At 48.3% G+C, this 18,488-nt stretch overlaps 1 protein-coding gene across 1 annotated transcript in view; it reads left to right on the forward strand.

Annotated features, from left to right (window-relative positions):
* The first annotated feature begins 2,593 nt into the window (after nt 1-2,593).
* Nucleotides 2,594-18,488, forward strand: part of NEXMIF (neurite extension and migration factor) — a 52,054-nt gene continuing 36,159 nt past the window's right edge. The window contains exon 1 of the mRNA XM_018083346.2: nt 2,594-2,657. The gene's annotated coding sequence lies outside the window, so the exon portion shown is untranslated. The remainder of the gene's footprint in view (nt 2,658-18,488) is intronic.

Below are 18,488 nucleotides of genomic sequence, written 5' to 3' on the forward strand. Positions count from 1 at the left end.
GGGGAAGGTGTTGTCTCCAAGCTTGGGATGGCAAATCCCAGTGGGTGTTTATTGAACCCACTCTGGAACTGAAGAAATTGTCTTGGTCCTTTGTTTCCCCCCACCAAAACACCGATTAAAGACCACTCTGAAAGCACGGGAAGCCTGTGAAACTCTGTGATAAATTTTTTTGACAGTAAAAAAGAAGAAAACTATTTCTTCTCCCTTCTTGTCTCCTCCCGTTTTCTTTTATCCAAGGTGGTCCAGGGCTGGCTGGATCAGATGGAAAACTGAAGTTGTCTTATAAAGTGTTTATACAAGATAAAGTGCATCCTTTGCATTCTTGATACATTTGGGTTTGGTAGAAGCAAGGCACTGTGTCTGTGTGTCCGTGTGTCCCTCTGGGTTCTGTTCTCTGTGCTGAATCTCTTCTGCCTCCGTGGCTCAATATCCCCCCGCACCGTGTTTTTCTCTGGACATGCTTGTGGATACTGCTGGAACAACCACTGCTCCTCTTAACCAACGCCAAACCCCTCTCCCGAGAGCTCATGGGATGGGTGGGGGTTGCTGCTCTTCACAAGGGTGGGGAGATGCCTTCTTTCCTCTCCCTGGTCGTGCTTCTGCTCCACAAGTTGCAAACGTTGTTTGTCTCCGTTAGCTTTTGGGATGAGGTGCTGAGATCTGCACACTGACCTGTGGCTCTGTGGGAGGTGTTCACCAGGATTTGTCTGTGCTGACGGGTTTCTGCTGGCGAGCTCCTCGAGGACCTGTCCCTGCGGGCATCGGGTCCCTGGCTTTCCAAGTGTTATTCACATATAAACCCCCCCACACATTAAAAACTTGTGGGGAATGATACTTTGGGGTTTCTGCAGTCCACGAGTAATTAAAATCAGTGACATTTTTAGATTTACCTCTAACTGAACAACCTGGGAGGAGGAGCAGGGGCAGGGAGTTGCGTGTGCTGCTTTTCTGGGTGGCTGGAGGTCCCCGCGCTGTGGCCTCCAAGAGGGTCTGTGTCTGTCCAGCTGGAAAAGCTGGGACATACTGAAAATATGCTCTGGGCTTTAGCACTTCCTCCAGATTGTTTCTTCAAGTATTTAAAAATATATTTTATAGCACTAAAATAAATGTTAATGAGTCTGCGTTTCTTAGGGCTAACAATAGTATTTCTATTTCAATCCAGCAGCCTGGCAGGGTGTTTGGTGATGGAGGGGCTGGATGTGGAGACCTGGCTGTTTCTTTCTGACTTGGTCCTAGATGTCTTGAGCAGTTTTATTCTCTTGTGCTTTACTTGCCCTGTTCTGCTAAATAGCAGTGAAAAGCTTCCTTGCTTTGTTAAAGTGCCTGGGATTTATCAAAGGCCTCTGGGCAAGTGTTAAATGCTGCTCTGGGTATAAAAAGTGTTATTTAGTGTTATATTTTTACCTCTTCAATGTTAGCATGTATTTTTACATACTCCTTGAAGTGACCTTTGTGATTTTCCAACCAAAGAGACAGTCTCCTTGACTCAAGGATTTGGTTTTTTCCACTACCTGGCATGACATCTCTGAAGTAATTTTGTAAACACGCTTTTCAGGCATGTTTTTGGTGTTTGGACTGGGGCTCACAGTGCTGGAGGTGCCAGTTGCATCCAGAGGATGGGAGAGTTGCCATGAGAAAAATAATAGCATGGAAGTCAGTTCCTCTCATTCCTCATCTTGGTTCTTTTTCTCAGTTACGAGGAAATGATATTTAAGGATCCCAGGCTGCCAAGTAAGATGGACATGGATTTGGGGGGAGGCACCCCAAGAGTTTGCACAGGAGCAGGGCATGAGGTGTAGGAGGAAATGGGATGGCAGGAATTCAGCCTTGGCATGGAGTCAAAGGCAGCAGCCCTGCTCCGAGCAGCTGCGTAGCCAGGGCTGCAGGAGGCCAAATGGTTTGTTTGTCTGTTTACATGGATGTGTGGGGCTGTGGAGGGGAAAACCACTTAGCAGAAATTCTGCTATTAAAACAGATGGTGGGAGATTAATCTGTTTTTTAGGGGGGTGCTTCCTGGTACAGTGACCAAATTATTAATCCCTTCCCGTTCTAGGAGTCATTCCATCGTTCCAGGGGATGGGGGAATTGTGTCTTCTGAAACTCGGCTCCTTCCCTGCTTTCTCACAAGCCAGTGTGGTATTTTGGGAAGCAGAAGAGCATTTGTCGGGGTTGTTGCTGCAGTTTCTCTGCCCGTGGTGCTTCCACGCTGCTCAAGCCCTTTCCGGTGCTCCCAGGGCAGTTCCATGGGCTCCTGCAAACCGGCAGCAGCCCCTTTGCTGCTGCTCAAATGCTGGTTGTTATCCTAGACTTCCTTTTTCTCCTTCCATTTTAGAAATTGCTCTTTTTTTCCCCCCTGCCGTATCACTGACAGCCACATTCTCCTTGACAGTTGTGATATTTGTATGTGTGCGTAAAAACAGTAGGAAGCATTTATGTAGGTGTCACTAATTTAATTTAATATAATCTGATCTGTATGTATAGAGAGGACTGTTCTGACTGAAATGCTTCTCTTTATTTTGCAGTCTTCATCGTCATCAAATACAACTCCTTTCATTCTCCTCTTCCATTCACCTACCCAAAGACCAAATCTGGAAATAGTAACCAAAAGAGAAGCCCACGTCACACACAGAGCAGGGAAAGGTTGAAATAATTGAAGGGTAAGTAATTTTTTTCACCTTTATTTTGTGTGTAAAGCCACAATAGTAAGTGCAGGACTGTGCAAAGAAACCGTTAAGCACATGCACAGCTGCTTTGTGAGCAAAGTGGAAAAAATGACTGAAATGCTGATTTGGTGGTGAAAGAAAGGTATTGCAGGTGAGAAGGTGCCCAGAAGGGCAGCGTGCCGGCGGTTTGGAATGTTGGTACTGCCAGTTTGGAGTATTGGTACTGATTCTTCTCAGCCTGGATCCATCTCTGCTCCTGCCTGGGTGGGAGCAGTGGCTCTGCACAGGATGGGGGCTTGACATGGCTTTGGCTGGTCTGAAGGAGCTTCCCAGCTGAGCAGGAGCTGGGAGATCGGAGTCTCCTGCTGCTGAAGAGCTCTCGTGTCATTTCCTTCTCTCTCTCCCGCTTCAAACCTCTCTCAGCTGGGCTGGGGATCCGTGTGCACGGGGCAGGATGTTTTGTCTTCTGCTGGTTTCTGCAGTCCCTCGGTTCTGGGGGCTCCACGAGCTTTTCCTGGAGAGCAGCCCAGTGGTGCCTGTGCTGGGATTTTCTGAAGGAAGGCATTGATGGGGGCTGGAGGAGGGACAAACCCGCCCAGCAGAGCGGGGAGGCCCTTTCGGTACAAATGTTTCTCTTAAGGCTTTTCTTTTGCTGCGAGGGTGGCGAATAAAATAGGAGGAGACAGAAAATCAGCTTTTGTGAAATTCAGAACCCTGGCTGAAGCATTAGTAAGCTCCAAATGTTAGGGAATGTGTTTCCCCACCCCATTCCCAGTTCTGTGCTTGCATATATTGCATTTCCACACGTGTTCTTGTGTAGATGGACAGGAAATGCCTTCACTTACATGCGAGATCTTCTTTTTAAACATCTGGATTTTCTGGTTTATTGCTGCTGTGGGGGTTTTTTTTCTTACCCCTGCAGTGTTAGTTCATGCAAAATTCATATCTGGGAAGGGCATCTTAAATCCCTGCTTCTGAGTCAAAAAGGGAAAGTATGGAAGTGAAAAGAGAGATTGTATCATTTAAGAAATATGATTCATGAATTAATCCTCGTCTGCTCCACCATCTGTGGTGTGTGTTTCAATACAAAAATCCTTGGTTATATCTCTTTAAAAAGCTTTTTTCTTGATGACTGCCTGAGTTTGCTGCAGCACTAATGGGGAATTAGCTTCTTTTGGAGGAGAGAGTGGAGATTTTTATTCACAGCCTGGACAGGTTGCCCCAACCTGTGTCCAAGCTGTAGGTCATTGAGGGGGATGCAGAGCTCTGTTTTTTGGGGCTGCCAGCTCTCTGTGTAATGCCATGAGCTTGACATGCAAGGAGAGCCTGTGCATGGCTGCTTTGTGCTGTGGAAGCGTGGATGGATCTCCCACCAGGATGGAGGGGATGGAGCAAGATACGGGCAGTGATGGCAGGAGGTGCAGGCAGCCATTAGATCCTTCTGCAAAAACAAGTGGCTGTTTCTAAAAATGGGCTGGGAGTGTATTTTGTACTTCATGCTCCAGGAAATAAAGGATTGAGGTAGTCCCTATCCTCTGCTTCTTAGTGATGTTAATGTAATCTCTCTGTAGATATGAAGAAGGGGAAGGTTGCCCATCATTGCCCCAAAGAGAAGCTGTCGCACTTTGTGCCTCCATGAGAAATGGGGAATGAAAGGGCACTGGAGTTTTTGAGGGTGACTTGAGAAGAATCTTCTTTTTCTGATTTGGTCTTTTGAATTGTTTTCCAGCTTTTTGCGGGGAACAACTTTCCTTTTTAAATATATTTCTCAGGTTCCTGTTCCTGAAGCAATGCACCTGGATTGCTGCTGGGGTCAGACCCGAGATGTGTGAGCCCTTTTCCTCCTTCCTGGAGAGTCCCCAAGCAGGTCCATTTCCTGGCCTGGGGCACTTGCTGCCCATCACTTTTCTCCCATGCCTCGGGTGAGATGCTGGTAAAAGCCTGAGTGTTTTCCTCGTTGTTCTGGAGGAGGATCCGAGGGGCTGGAGATGGAGAGTGGCTGGATGGCCCCAGCCCCTGGCACAGCTCGCGGTGGCCTCAGTCCGTGGCTGATGCACCCGCGTGGCCACGGCCCCTTCTGTGCCAGTGGCCCCGCTGTGAGCACAGCCCTGGAGAGCTCCCAGGCTCCGATAACGCTGATGGATGGAGGTTATCCAGGAGCTCAGTACCACGCTGAAATATTGCGGGTTTATTGCCGTTCCATTCATCCTGCTTTCACGCCTTTCTGCCTCCCTGACTCATTGCCACGCGGCCTCTGCCTGCAGCTCCTGTTTGCTGGGGGAACACCCACTGGACAGGATGGGAGTGTGGCAAAGCTCTGGTGCTTCTTTTTTTAATCGAGCATCTAAAGCCAGGATGGGAAAGTCTTTTGTTGGAAGAAGGAATAAAGTGTTTAAATGAAGGAGGATGTGGGGGATGCTCTGCCCCACAGCCAGGTGCTGAGCTCTCTTAGGCTTTGCATGGTCCCTCAGGAACGTTTTCCTATTCCTCCCTGTTATCACAAATCCCTTTCTGCCCACTCATTGGGAAGTCCTTGGACGTGCAGGCATGACATGAAAAGTAAACTCCAGTATCCCAAGACTACTGTAAATAGCTGTGTCTTAAGGGAAAATGGTGTCAACAACTGTTTAACCCAAATTGGAATTCGGCTGAATTACATCCCTACCCCAGCAACAGGACCTGAGGGAATGGCTGGAGCTGTGCCAGGGCAGGCTCAGGTTGGATCTCAGGACAAGGCTCTTCCCCCAGAGGGTGGTTGGCACTGCCCAGGCTCCCCAGGGCAGTGGGCACAGCCCCAAGGCTGCCAGAGCTCAGGGAGGGTTTGGACAACGCTCTGAGGGACAGGGGGGATTGTTGGGGTGTCTGGGCAAGACCAGGAGCGGGACTGGATGATCCTTGTGGGTCCCTTCCAGCTCAGGATGTTCTCTGATTCTCTGACATACTTCTGCATGGAAAATACCCACGGGAATGCAAACCAGGATGGGCACCCAGCTTTCTGTCCACCTCACCCATGCAGACACACCTTGTCTTCCACAGCTTTCACCAGGAATTCTGGCTCATTTGTATGCCTTTACATTATTTTGCAATTTTGCTTATTACTTAATTGCTTCAATTATATATATTTTTAGTGAGAGTTTCTAGGCTTGTTTGCCATTTTTTATCTGCTCTGTGCTACAGTCTGGGTTAGTCTGAGAAGCAGAGATTGTTTCCTGGGGTCTCTTCTGCAAACCTACACCTCTTCAGGTGTGTGCTGGTCCTTCCTGTGCCAATTGACAGCAGTAATCACATGGCCAAGGTCTCCATAAAATGAGGCTTGTGGACTTTGTTCCTTGAGAAGGTCCTGTGCTTGCTTACATGGCCAGTGTTAGCATTTTGCAGAATTTTGAGCCCCCACAGAAGCTCTGCTGGTAAAAAAACCCAACCAAGCCAACAGGAGGTAAAAATGGGAGACAGAAGCAGTCCAAGCATTTTGACAAACAGATTCCATTAGCCATAGGTTTTACTTTTTATTTCAAGCTTTGACTAAAAATCAGCAGTTTTTACTTAAAGAAAAAAAAAGACATATTTATGCTCAGCATAAATATGTTTTATTTCTACAACAGAGGGGGGTTGTAACTGAGGGGTCTGGTGGATTCCCCCAGCTTCTCCTCCCTGCCTTTGCAGGATGCCCTGATCACCAAGGGTCCCCTGGGAGGGTGACAGTGCTGGTGGCAGAGAACACGTGACTTTCCTCCAAGGTTTCCTGTGGGCAGCTCACGGAGAGAGAAGCATCGATTCCCCCTCTATTCTTTAGGACCCCAGTGAAACAGCTGCTTGTTTCTCCTAAACAATTATGCCAAGATGGAAATTGGCTTGTGTCTGTACGGACTTTCTGGATGGGGAAAATTCAGCAGTAATAGCTGGAAAAATAATATGGGCTATGAGATAATAGATGCCTGAGGGATAAAATTAAGCAGTATTTTACAACCAAGGAAGAGGGTTTGACAATAAATAGTTTGCCTTTGACTTCCTTTTTGTTTGCCAGAGGAGTGATGTTGTTTTGGAGAGGTTGTTCTGGGATGTGTTTTCCAAACAGATATAGGAAAATAGGGAAGGTGTGGGGGTTTTTCATTCCTCCCTCCTGCTGCTGCCAGGGCCGGGGTGCAGCACGTTGGCACTGATGGCACGTTGACTGTGACAGGGATGTGACACTGGAGCTTCCTGTGGGAAATCCCAGCAGTGCAAGGGGATGTTTAGAAGAGAACGGCGAGGTTTGCCCAACAAAGCGGGAACAGGATTGGTTTTAAATACCACAGGGAGCCCAGAAAGCTTAGGAAGGGATGGTGGCATGTTCGGCACCCCAGCAGGGTCCCAGAGGAGTTTATTCCTGATCTCCCTGTGTTCTTGTGTTGCTGCTTGGCAGCCTTGGGCTGTGCAGAAGCCCATTCCCAATAATGCCATGACAGTGGGATTTGGTTTTGTTCTGCTGTCCCTCCACATGTGCTTTTCCATAACAGCTCTGTGAGCACCTTGCTAACGGGGTTGTGTGGAAATGCTCTTTTCTCCATTTTGGGAGGCTCATACCACCGTCCCCTTCCACTCCTGCATAGGGAATATGCCAGCTGGGCTGGGGAGATGCCTTGGTTGCCTCCTGGTGCCAGTGGTAAACATTCTGGAGAGTGCAGGGCTCACACTCTGCTCCAAGGGCAGCATCACGGGCAGGACTTGCTCATCTTCACTTTGCAGGGAGTAAAAGCACAGTTCAAACAGAGTTGCAAACCCTAATCCACCTTCCTGGAGATGGATTTGGGTGCAGCAGGTTGAGATATGAGGTCCTTAGCCCAGGCCAACTGCTAACAGCTTTTAATTTCCCAGACCTCAGGGAAAGCCTCCCTGCCAGGTGGGGAGATTTCCTCAGCACCCGTGGGACACGGGACAGCCCCAAGGTGCCGAGTGCTGGCCATCCCCATGGGCTGAGGGGGGGGAGTTAGGATGCTCAGCACCTCTGACAATGAGGCCAAACTCTCGTGCATCCAAGACAGAATCATTAAGTCGCTGTTGCATTAAGACTCTGTTTTTATTCATGGAGTGTAATGTGATTCATTTGCCCTTTTGCTCTCGTGTTGAGAAGGCAGTCATCTCGTATGCATCGCTGGCTGCAGGCAGAGCTCTAGTTATTTATTATTTTTAGGGTTTGGGGATGTGAGGGAGAGACATTTTCATCATGTGCAAAGTGGCCACAGAGTCGAGACTCATCTGTTTTTTTGGTGGCTGCAGAAGCCGGTGCTGGCCACACTCTCCCAGCCCTGGTTGGGAGCATTTACCTGAGCTCAACTGTCCTTCTCCAAGCTTCAGGATCCTTTATCCTGCTCCGGCCTCTGTGCCAGGGCAGCACTGGAGCCCCTGCACCTCACCCAGGGCCTGGGCTGAGAGTACGAGGGACACGCTGGGGTGTGTTGCTGAGCTCTGGAGGAGCAGCATCCTTTGGGGTCCCAGTGACACCCAGTCCCCAGCAACTCCTTGCAGAGCAGTGAGTTAAACCATTTGCTAAGGAACACTTAAGTGCCTCAGAACCCAAACCCTGGGCTTATGGATGTGGCACAGGATCCTGCTGATCCATGGTGGGGTGTAGGATGGGACTCTGCTCTGCTTGATAAACTGATTAAAAATGAGCGAAGGAGACTGTGGGTCCTCACTACTGCTTGGTGCAATTAACTGCAGCCAAGGGAAGTTATTCTTCCTTGGAGTTAAAAGAAAAAAAGACACCAAGCAAGAAAAGAGTACAGAACACCAAAGAATGGAAAAAATACAATTCTTTTAAATGTTAGCATGGGGAGCATTAACTAAGCCACTAATTCCAAAAGAATGATGATGAGTAAACAGTTGGAATTACTGCCTCTTGTAGTGGGACAGGCCCGGAGCAGTTCAGCTCCTTGTGTTGGATCTCCACCTGCAAAACAAGAGGCAAGAAATTCCTCTCCAGCCCTGACTGTCCTGGGCAGCCCTTTTTAAGCACAAAGCTCTGAACTCGGTCTTGCTGTCAGATTCCAAGCAGTCCCACTGCAGGGCACAGTGACCGTCTCAAAGTCCTCAGGTGACCCTGGATTTCTGACACTGCAGGGTCACAGTACGTGTACAAATCAATAAGGCAGATTTTAGAAGCAAAGGGCAGGAGGAGGAGGAGAGTTAACTGCATGTTTCTTTTCAATTTTGCCTTGTTCTTTTCTTCCTTATGTTTTTTTCCTCCCCCCATACAGTTCACAGCCCAAATCCATGCTGGGAAGGACCCACTAACCAGAGCACAGCTCAGCAGCAGGAAACAAGGTCTGAGGCAAAGGCAAGGGAGAAGGCATGAGCTGGGAGCTTAATTTGATGATTTCCCTAGACTTTGTCGATGAGGAGGCATAAGAAAGGGTCAGGTGTGGATAAAGATAAGGAGAAGGGGTTTTCAGAAGAGCTCGGAGCCGGGAGCTGTTTGGAAAGGGGAGGTTTTTAGCCTCCAAGGATTTGGGTAGACAAAAGGGGAGAGGCGCCGTGGAAGCGGGAGGTAACAACGCCGACCTTCTCCGCTCTTTGTTTGCAACCAAGAAGTGCACAAATCGCTGCTGATATTGCTGAGTGCTTTCCTGCTGCTTTGTGGCTTGATTTGGAGCTGCAGTCGTTCTGAGACTGGTTCCTGACTTACAAAAAAAAAAAAGAAACAACAAGCAAATCCTGGCCGACGGAATGGGAATCATCTCCTCTATGGAGCCCGCCGGGAGGACCCCGGCACCAACACCTTCACCTGACGTCACGCCTGGGATCCTGGTTGGGTTTTGTACAGATTAATGCCTTTTGGAGAGTTCTAGAAAGGTCAAAAACAGAAAAGAAGCTCTAATAGCAGTATAGCAACCAGCTGGCTGCATTGGGTTTCATTTTACTGCCATAGTAACACCATGAGCCTCAGTGTTAGTACTGTGCCCACTGAATGCCACCCCTCCCTCTTTTTGTCAAGAGACAAGCCCATAAGAAGGTATTTTCTTCCTGAAGAATTTCTCCGAGGCAGTAATGGGCTTTTTGGAGGGTTCAGTCCTCGTACCCAGAGATGTAAGGTGGGTGATTTACAAGGCACTGTGCAAATGCCAAATTGTTAGGCAGAACTGCTGCTGATTTAGAAGGCAGTTAATGCTCCGAATGTGCCAAGTGCCAGTAGAGTGTTTCTACAGATGGAATAACTGGAAATATTGGAGAGATTCCAAAGGTTTAATCAAATTCAACCAGTTTTTTTTTTCTTTTTCTTTTTCGTTTTTTTTTTTAAACTGCAGAATTCTCTGAGGGATGAGGGTTGAAGTAGTAGATTATTCCATTGCTTTTAGTACCACGGGGGAGATTTTCACAGATGAACATAAAGTGCAGACTTTGAAACAAACACATAAGTGGGTCTATAAACGAGGGCCGGAGCAGCAATGCTGTGAAATCCTGGACCAATATGGGGAACATCTTAGATTCCCTGGCAAGAGGCTCCTTGGAAGCAGAACAACGGGGTTTCAGTCATGCAGCACAAAAGAAAGTGGCAGCCATGGTGTCCCTGGTCCAGTTCTGCTGGACCCAAGCAGGTTTTGGTGGGATTCTGGGCACGAGGACCCTTTCCATGGCTCACTGTGCAGTGCTGGGGTGTGCATATGTTTCTGCACAGATGCACACCTTCCTCTAGTCTTGTTGACAGCCTTTCCAAGGCTTCTTATTTAGCCAGACCATATGTGCTTGGGCATGGAGATTGTGGGATGTGGAAAGAGCATCGCATTATCCTTGGGCTGCAGGAGCAATTCTGAGCAAATTTTGTCTGCGTGGAGACCCAGAGCTCCCGAGTGTGCGTCGCGGGGCGTGCGGAGCCATCGGACGCGATTCTTCCCCTCATTTGTCAAAACTGGGTTCCAGCAAGCCACTTGCCTTCGTTCTATCCCAAAATCAGCTCTCCCTGTCCACTCCTTAAATATTCATCCAAAGCATGGATGGAGGCCACCAGGGAGAGGAAACACTGTATCTCCAGGTAAAGCTTTGCTGCTGAAGTGATGCGAGACCGAGCTGGAGAAGGGGTTGGAAATTTTTCCGTGGGGTTTCGTTTTTCACAGGAAAGGAAGAGCCCGTCCCCATTGCTGGCAGCAGGGTTTTGTTTGGGGGCGAGGTGGCAGGGCCAGGAGCCCTGAGGGTGTGGGCTGCGAGGAAGGGCTGTCCCAGCAGCGATGCTGCAACAGCGCTGGAGCTTTTGTCTTGCTGGGTATTTTTTTGTATGTGATGTTTCTTCAGCAGCTTTTTTGGTTTTTGCAGAGGGCCTGATTGGATCCATGAATCCATAATTTATTTATTTTCTTTTTGTAAGAGAAGGAGAGTTTCCTGCTTTTCCTGAAGTGTTTGGTATTAATCCTCTCTGGAGTTGGGGACCGTTTCCCTCTGAGGCGTTGCCGTACTCCCTGCACAGACCCCCGTGTTGCTCTGGGCAGGATTTCTCACTGAATAAATTGCTCCAAAGCTATCAGCCTCAGTGCCACAGTCTGCTGCTCCTGCTTTCCTGCCCCCACCTTCATCCTGCCATTGATCCAGCCTGCTCCCTGTTTGCTGCAGTCAGGGCTGCCTCTGCCACTGTGCACAGATTGCCTTAAAACTGAATTGGTTAAAACCATTTTATAAACATTCCCTCCCCTTCCTGATACTGTTCACTGTGCCAGCCAGAGCTGAGAGCATGTAGGGGATTTTACCTGGCTGAAGGATGGGGGAAGATTCCTAAATTTTTTGTGTGTGTGTGTTGTTTTTTTTTTTTAATGAAAGTCAATGTGGAAATTAAAAATGACATGATTGTGGGAATCAAGTTCCTGAAGAAGCTGTTGTCTATGGATCTGTGTCCTAGGCAGTGCAGGTGCTACACCACCATTCTAGGTGGTGTATCCTGCTCAAATGATGCCCTGGTGTGCCTCACTCCCAGCTATCCTTGGCTTTGCAGGGATTGGGTTTGCTCCATGCCACATGCTGCCAGTCCTTTGGAGATGTGAGCTCTGGTGCTCGTGCTGCTGCACTGGGCAGTGCTCTGGCAGCTTTGTCTCGAGAGGCACCAGGATGCTTGTTTTCCTGTTGACATGGTTGTGGCCTGACTAGAGGTATTTTGGAGATGTAGCCTGTCGTGGTCTTTTTGGAGATGTTAAACCCGTGTAATGCCCCAAGGCAGAGGCAGGTCCACAACGTGAGGTTCAAGATGCCCAAGATTTTGGAGAGTACCCGTCTGAAGAACCTGGGCCTTGCAGGAAGGAGGTGAGCCCACACTCACCCACTTGGAGATGAGGAGCTGTGCTCGCCTGCGAGGTGTGGATGCCTCTGATCTGGAGCTGCAGGAGCCCACTGAGCCAGTGACACGGGAACTCTGTGTCAGACACATCCATACACATCTGTGTGGATGCAAAGAGCTTTTGTAAAGGCAGTGGAAAGTAGTCTTGAAAATAAACAATTTTGCAGGTAGTTTCAAGTATCACCCTGAAAGGTGTGTTTGTACAAAAGGTGGTACAGTGCTTCCAGCAGCTGGTGATGTTCTGTTGTTTCACATTCATCATCCATCCCTCCCAAGCTCCTCTTCACTCCAAATACTCACACAAGAGCCCTTCTGAAGCAACATTTATCTTGAGTGCTGCTATATCAGGATTCATCGATCTTGTTATAAGATCATCTGCACCGAATGGAAGCTCTGGGGGTGGAAGGGGGACACGTGCACTCTGTTCCTCTGGGCCTGTTCTCAGTGCTGCCGAGAGCCCTGACTCGGGGTAGGACTTAGTTGGATCTTCCTTGTAAAGTGACCCATCCTGGAGCCTCCCCGCCATGGAGGGGCCCAGCTCAATGTGATGATCTGTCTCCAGGAGGTGCCCAGGACCCAGCTAAGCAACTACAGCAAATTTGTCCTCAGTCCCCTGACACCCATTTAGCCAGTTTGCAAATCCCTGTGGAAGTCTGCCTGAATTCAGTCTTCTCCCAGGATTCCTCCTTCCTGCCCTTGCACAGTGGTCCTTGGTCCTGCGCTCTCTGTCTCTGTACCACCTGTTGTGTCTTCTGGGGAATATCCTGGCTCTGTGTTCCCAACACTTGCAGGCCTACTCATGGTACACTGAAAGTGGTTTGAACAGGCTCCTGCAGGAATATTTTCTGTGCTTACAGATCCTCCTTAACCTCTTCTCTGACATCTTGTCTGCAGGAAGTGGTAGATTGAAGGGGCAGTAGACACATCTGGCATTATGAATTATGGAGTGAACCTGTGTCCTTCCTTACCTTCTGCTCTCTCTGCCCACCCTGACCTCATCCCCTATTCTCTGCTGATTGCAAATGTGATGATGCTGCATCAAACACTAGGATTCTGTTGTCCTGACATCTGTATGTGTTTCTTCTTTGGGTATTTCACATATCATAATGATAATATGAAATCAGTGGGGTTGATGGTTGTGAGGCCCTGGCACAGGTTGCCCAGAGAAGCTGTGGCTGTCCCATCCCTGGAAGTGTCCAAGGCCAGGTTGGACGGGGCTTGGAGCGACCTGGGCTAGTGGAAGGTGTCCCTGCCCATGGCAGGGGGTGGCACTGGGTGGTCTTTAATGTCCCTTCCAACCCAGACCATTCTGTGAGTCCTGTATTGACAACCCTGAAGCTCGCCCGGAGAACTTAACGCCGGTGGTGCAGATTTATTTGCACATTCTTGTTCAGACAGGACCCCCTTCAAGTCCAGACAGCAGTTTCAGTTTCTGCTCAGGTATTGTCATTCCTGTTGTGCTGTTAGAACAGCAGGAGGTGACCATGCTGCTGATCTCTGTGTCAGGCTCAGCCCAGGCTCAGCAATAAACCATGTCTCAGGAAATTCTTGGTTTGCTACTGCTCTAGGTCCAGATCTGAGCCAGAGGTGAGGTGCTGCTGTCAACATGTTGTGGTCCCGGCCCTACTTCTCATCCTCAAACTCTTCCTTTGCATCTGTTTTTAAATGTTATTACCCCAGGAGCCTTATTTCCTCTCTTCTCCTAAGAGCAGGAGAAGCAAATTTGCACAGACAATCTTGCGTATCCATGTTTTACATGCTGACCTCGTGTGCCACAGCTGGGTGCCATCCCAGATCTGCTCACGTTTGCATGGCTGTGTCATCCTGCCCTTGCTGGAGAGGACACGACAGGGAAGGAGATGAAGTACAGTGAGACCCGCTGGCCCGAGGGGCGGTCTGAGCTCAGGCAAACTGAGGGCTCCTTGGTGAGGTTTTTGAAGGCAGTATCAGCAGGAGAGAGATGGAATCCCACCACCACCCAAAATGAGATTAGAAACCAGAATCTCCTCTTTTGGGGGAAGTGCCACAAAGAGCAAGGTTTTGAGGCTCTGTGTCAGGTTTTCCTGTTTTCTTCAGAACATTTCTTTCAAAGAAAGTATAGAAGATATAGAAAAGTATAGAAAATATGCAGGAGAATAACTGTGTCTTCCACTCAGTGCTGATTTTCTTTTTTGTCAGCTCATGGTGGTTGTTCCCCTGCCTTGAAGCTGAACGAGGGGGGAGCATTGGGATGTCCCTGGAGCCAAGTCACCCATCTGGGACCTGCTTCTGCTCTTTGCTTCCCTCCTCCTCCTTTACACACCATGCAGTGCTCGTCCTGTGGCTCTTGGCCAGATGAAGAATTTAGTATTCAGGAAGTTGGGAAGTTTGGCTGTCCTTGGTCTAATTAGTTCGTTAAGCACAGGGGAGCTCAGATCACAGTTCAAATGGCTGTAATTTGAGTGAACTTGAGACAATGGGAGAGGATTAAGTAGCAAAATTGTGTCTATTACTTTGGCCAAAAAAATAACTGTTCAATTTGAGTTGAATATTTAATTTTCAGAAAATGAGGGTTAGGTATTAATATGGGCTTGGCAGAGAGTTCATCAGTTGTAAGACTGTGCTGAGAGTTCTTCACATGCTGAGATCAATGCTTGGAGTCGAGCATGACTTTCTGCAAATTCTCCTCTGAACAAATAATTGTGCTCAACAAAGAAGTGACTGGGGAAGATTTAATTGCTTATTTTTGTAGGAGGTCCTCTTAAACAGTCTTCTGGTCTTAAATTGCGTGGCTATCTATAAAATTTTGGAGGTGGCTTTTCTCAGAGAGGGGAACTGCAAGTGTCTGCCCTCCACTTCCCAGGCTGAGAGCTTTGCTGAGATCCGTCTCCTCAAATGGGCATGGTAGAAATGCAAACACCAGAATACCCAGGGGATTAAAAATAATGCAGTCTGGGGTGGCTGTTCTCTCTCCCTTAGCAACAGATGTTGGAGTCCAGGTGTATTGCATGGAGTGGGCTGAAGCAGCCATAGCCCGACGCACATGCTGCATCCCTGGAAGATCTAATGTTGTTTTCATACTTTTAGTGGTATTGTGCAAGACATGGCTGAGGGACAAAATTATTCTTTGCCTATCTGAGATGGGTAAATGGTGCATTTTATCTTTTTTTTAATTTTAATATTGTGTGCCTGCATCTGTTCCAGTAGAGGAAAAACAATGCTAATTGGAACATTTGAAGGGGTTTGGAGTAAATGAGAACAAACATTACCAGGCTGAGAAATTTAAAGGGAATTCGGTCAAAATGCTAGTGATAGTTTTAGTCAAAATATCTGAATTTAGGGACTTACTGCAGTGTTTTTAGTTGGCTCTGCCTTGCTGAGTATGGTGAGAATAAAAGACAGTTGATGGCTGATTTCTGCATTAGCTGAGCTCACAGGGCAGTGTGAGAGCATGGAAGCGCTTAGGTTAGAAAAGCCCTCTAAGATCATCAAATCCAACCATTCCCTCAGCACTGCCAAGGCCACCACTAACCCATGTCCCCAAGTGCCACAGCCACACATCTTTTAAATCCCTCCAGGGATGGTGACTCCACCACTGCCCTGGGCAGCTGTGCCAGGGCTGGACAATCCTTTGGGTAAAGAAATTTTTCCTAATACTCGACGTAAACCTCCCCTGGTGCAACTTGAAAGCAGGGCTGAACTGCTCCTGCCTTTTATTTTCCTGAAATAAAGTCAGGTTTAAGCATTGCATAGGCAATGCATCAGCCCCACATAGTGTTGTCCTTTCTTGCTGCCTCATCCATGTCTGTGACCTGTGGGGTGTGATAAGGTGTCAGATCAGCAGATCCCTGCTGGAACCAGCTCCTTCCCATGCCAACCAGCCAGATGCTTCCAGGGAGCACCAAATGGAGCTCTTTCTGCTGCCGGTGGTCGTGGTGCCCTGGGGGATGTGCTGAGGTCCCACACAGCTGTGGTTGTGTTTTCCAGATGGATAAAGAGGTTCCTGCACAAGTGTATTTAGGACTTAAAAAGCTTTTGGCTGAGAAGGTGCTGTGCAGAGCAAAGGGACACAGAAGCACCACAATGCTGACTCCAAACTCCTTCGAAGTGTGGGCAGAGATTGTGTTTACCAGTGGGTTTTTTTCATTTTGGCCTGTATCTGCATCTCTGCCCTGTTTCTCCTCTAGCATGAAGGCTTGTACTTGCTTGGTTCTCATAGTGGACACCTTTAAATCAACCAGAGAACGATGCATTGTGTTCACCAGCATTTCATTATTTTCCTTCTGTGTTTGCTTCTTTCTTGAATCCCCTTGGTAGGCAAGGGGTTAACAGCATCCTCATGGTTCTTCCAGTTACCCCATCAGGGCTGTTTAAAAATTAGCTTCTCCCCACTTACGGCACTATAATTAGGATACAGGAGTTGTGGGGAATGATTTCACAAAGTGACTTGGTGTACTCGCCCGTGCACCCCAGGGAGCCAGGCAATTATGCATACATAATTCTACTCTTTGAATATTTTCTCTTTCTCTGCATAATTTCTCTCTATTCATCTTTCCAGTGTCCTTCTGAGATAAACTTAGAAGTCTCAGCTTTCAGAATTTAAAAAAAGATCCTGTGCCTGCATGTGCACTATTTGCATTTAAACCAGCAGCCAGTCTCCAGGATGCAGCGGAGGGGAGAGGCCGGGGAGGAGGGTGATGGAGCCTGTGGAAGGAGCAGAGAAGCCCTTCAGTGCAGTAGCACATCCACGCTGGCTGGTGAGGGATCAGAGAGGCAGGGAATCATAAAACAGAATCATGGAATTGTTTAGATTGAAAAAGCCCACTAAGACCATCAAGTCCAGCTGTTCCCCCAGCACTGCCAAGGCCACCATTAACCCAACATCCCCAAGTGCCACATCCACAGGGCTGTTAAATCCTCCCAGGAATGGGGACACCCTGGGCAGCTGTGCCAGGGTTGGACAGCCCTTACCATGAAGAAATTTTCTTTAATATCCAACCCAAACCTCCCCTGGTGCAACTTAAGGCCGTTTTCTCTCTTTGCTGGGAGCAGAGCCCGACCCCCCCCAGCTCCCTCCTCCTGTCAGGGAGTTGCAGAGAGTCAGAAGGTCCCCCCTGAGCCTCCTTTTCTCCAGGCTGAGCCCCCCCAGCTCCCTCAGGTGCCCCTGGTGCTCCAGCCCCTTCCCAGCTCCTTCCCTGGACATGCTCCAGCCCCTCAGTGTCCTTGTTTTGAGGGGCCCAAACTGCCCCCAGGGTCGGTGGTGCCCCAGCAGTGCCAGCACCGGGGACGGTCCCTGCCTTGGGCTGGTTCCTCTCCCTGCACAAAACACTCAGGTTCAGACCTCTCCATCTCCATGGGCGCCCCAGGATAATTATGGAGACGCCCCTTTTGGGTGCAGGTGTGTTTTGGCTCTAACCCCCTGTTTGTGCTGTTCTCACCGTTCCTTGCAGCCTGGTGAGCAAAGCACAAGTCAGTGCCGGCATCTTCCCCCCGGTGCAGAGTCAGTTTATCTCTCTAAACTTGCTGTTGACATGATGCAATTTCTCTTGGTTGCAGTGTAGCTGTAGAGCAGAAAAGTTGTGATAAAAAACAACTTGTTGAAGGGATTCTTTGTCATACTCCTGATTCATCTACAATTCCTTTTTTTCCCCTGGTGCCAAGAGTGTGCTGGTGCTTTGCAATTATGCCTACACTTGATGCCTGTTCCTTCTTTCTTCCTTTCCCTTTCCTCCTGATTCAAGTTCCCCATTCATTCTCTCTTTTTTAGCTGCTTCTTCTCCTTTTTTTTTATTTTATCCACCACCTTCTCAAGGCACTGAAGCTGTAACTGCTTTACTGTGGTCTGAGGAAAAGCTACTGTTCTACTTCCTGAAGAAAGCTCATTGTGTAGTGCCATGAAAAAAGGTTTAAACAACACAAGGGAATAAAGGCACCACATTTCTCTGAAAGTTTTTCTTTTCCTTTTTTATTTTTTATTTTTTAAGGAATAATACATAAGCTGCTAGGAAAGGGCAGAAATGTCTCCTGCTTCTCTCTAGTCGTGCCTGTCAGGCTGTGAAATTCTAAGGAAACCTGCTTTTTACATGGGAGCTTGAAAGCTGGACCACCCCACCTCCAAACCTTTGCTGTTCTCTGCATTACCCTCATAAGCCTAACAAAAAATCCTCAGATTGTTCCCAAACAGCACAGAATCAAAGCTTACAAGGCAGTAGTGTAATTACTTACTTTCTTTTTTGGTACCAGTTTATTGCCATCTTATGTAAGACACTCCAACACGTTCAAAGGGGCCTTTTTAGCAGCAAGAGCTCAGTTATTCCACTATCAGCAGAGTTACTGGAGCCTGGCAGCAGTACAGGGAGGGATGGATTTGCATCCTGGCTCCAGTTCTCTGCAGAGGCCCTGGATGTGCCAGAGCCATCCCTACTGGACCCCTCTAAGCCCCCAAGCCTCCTGTACATGTTGCACCCATCTGCACTACCTCACGTCTGTGTGCATCCATCCCTTCCTGGTCAAAAAGGCACCATTTTAAATTTATTTATTTATTTATTTAT

The sequence above is a fragment of the Manacus vitellinus genome, unplaced genomic scaffold (assembly GCF_001715985.3).
Source record: "Manacus vitellinus isolate BGI_N305 unplaced genomic scaffold, ASM171598v3 scaffold_62_pilon, whole genome shotgun sequence".
Taxonomy (NCBI): Eukaryota; Metazoa; Chordata; class Aves; order Passeriformes; family Pipridae; genus Manacus; species Manacus vitellinus.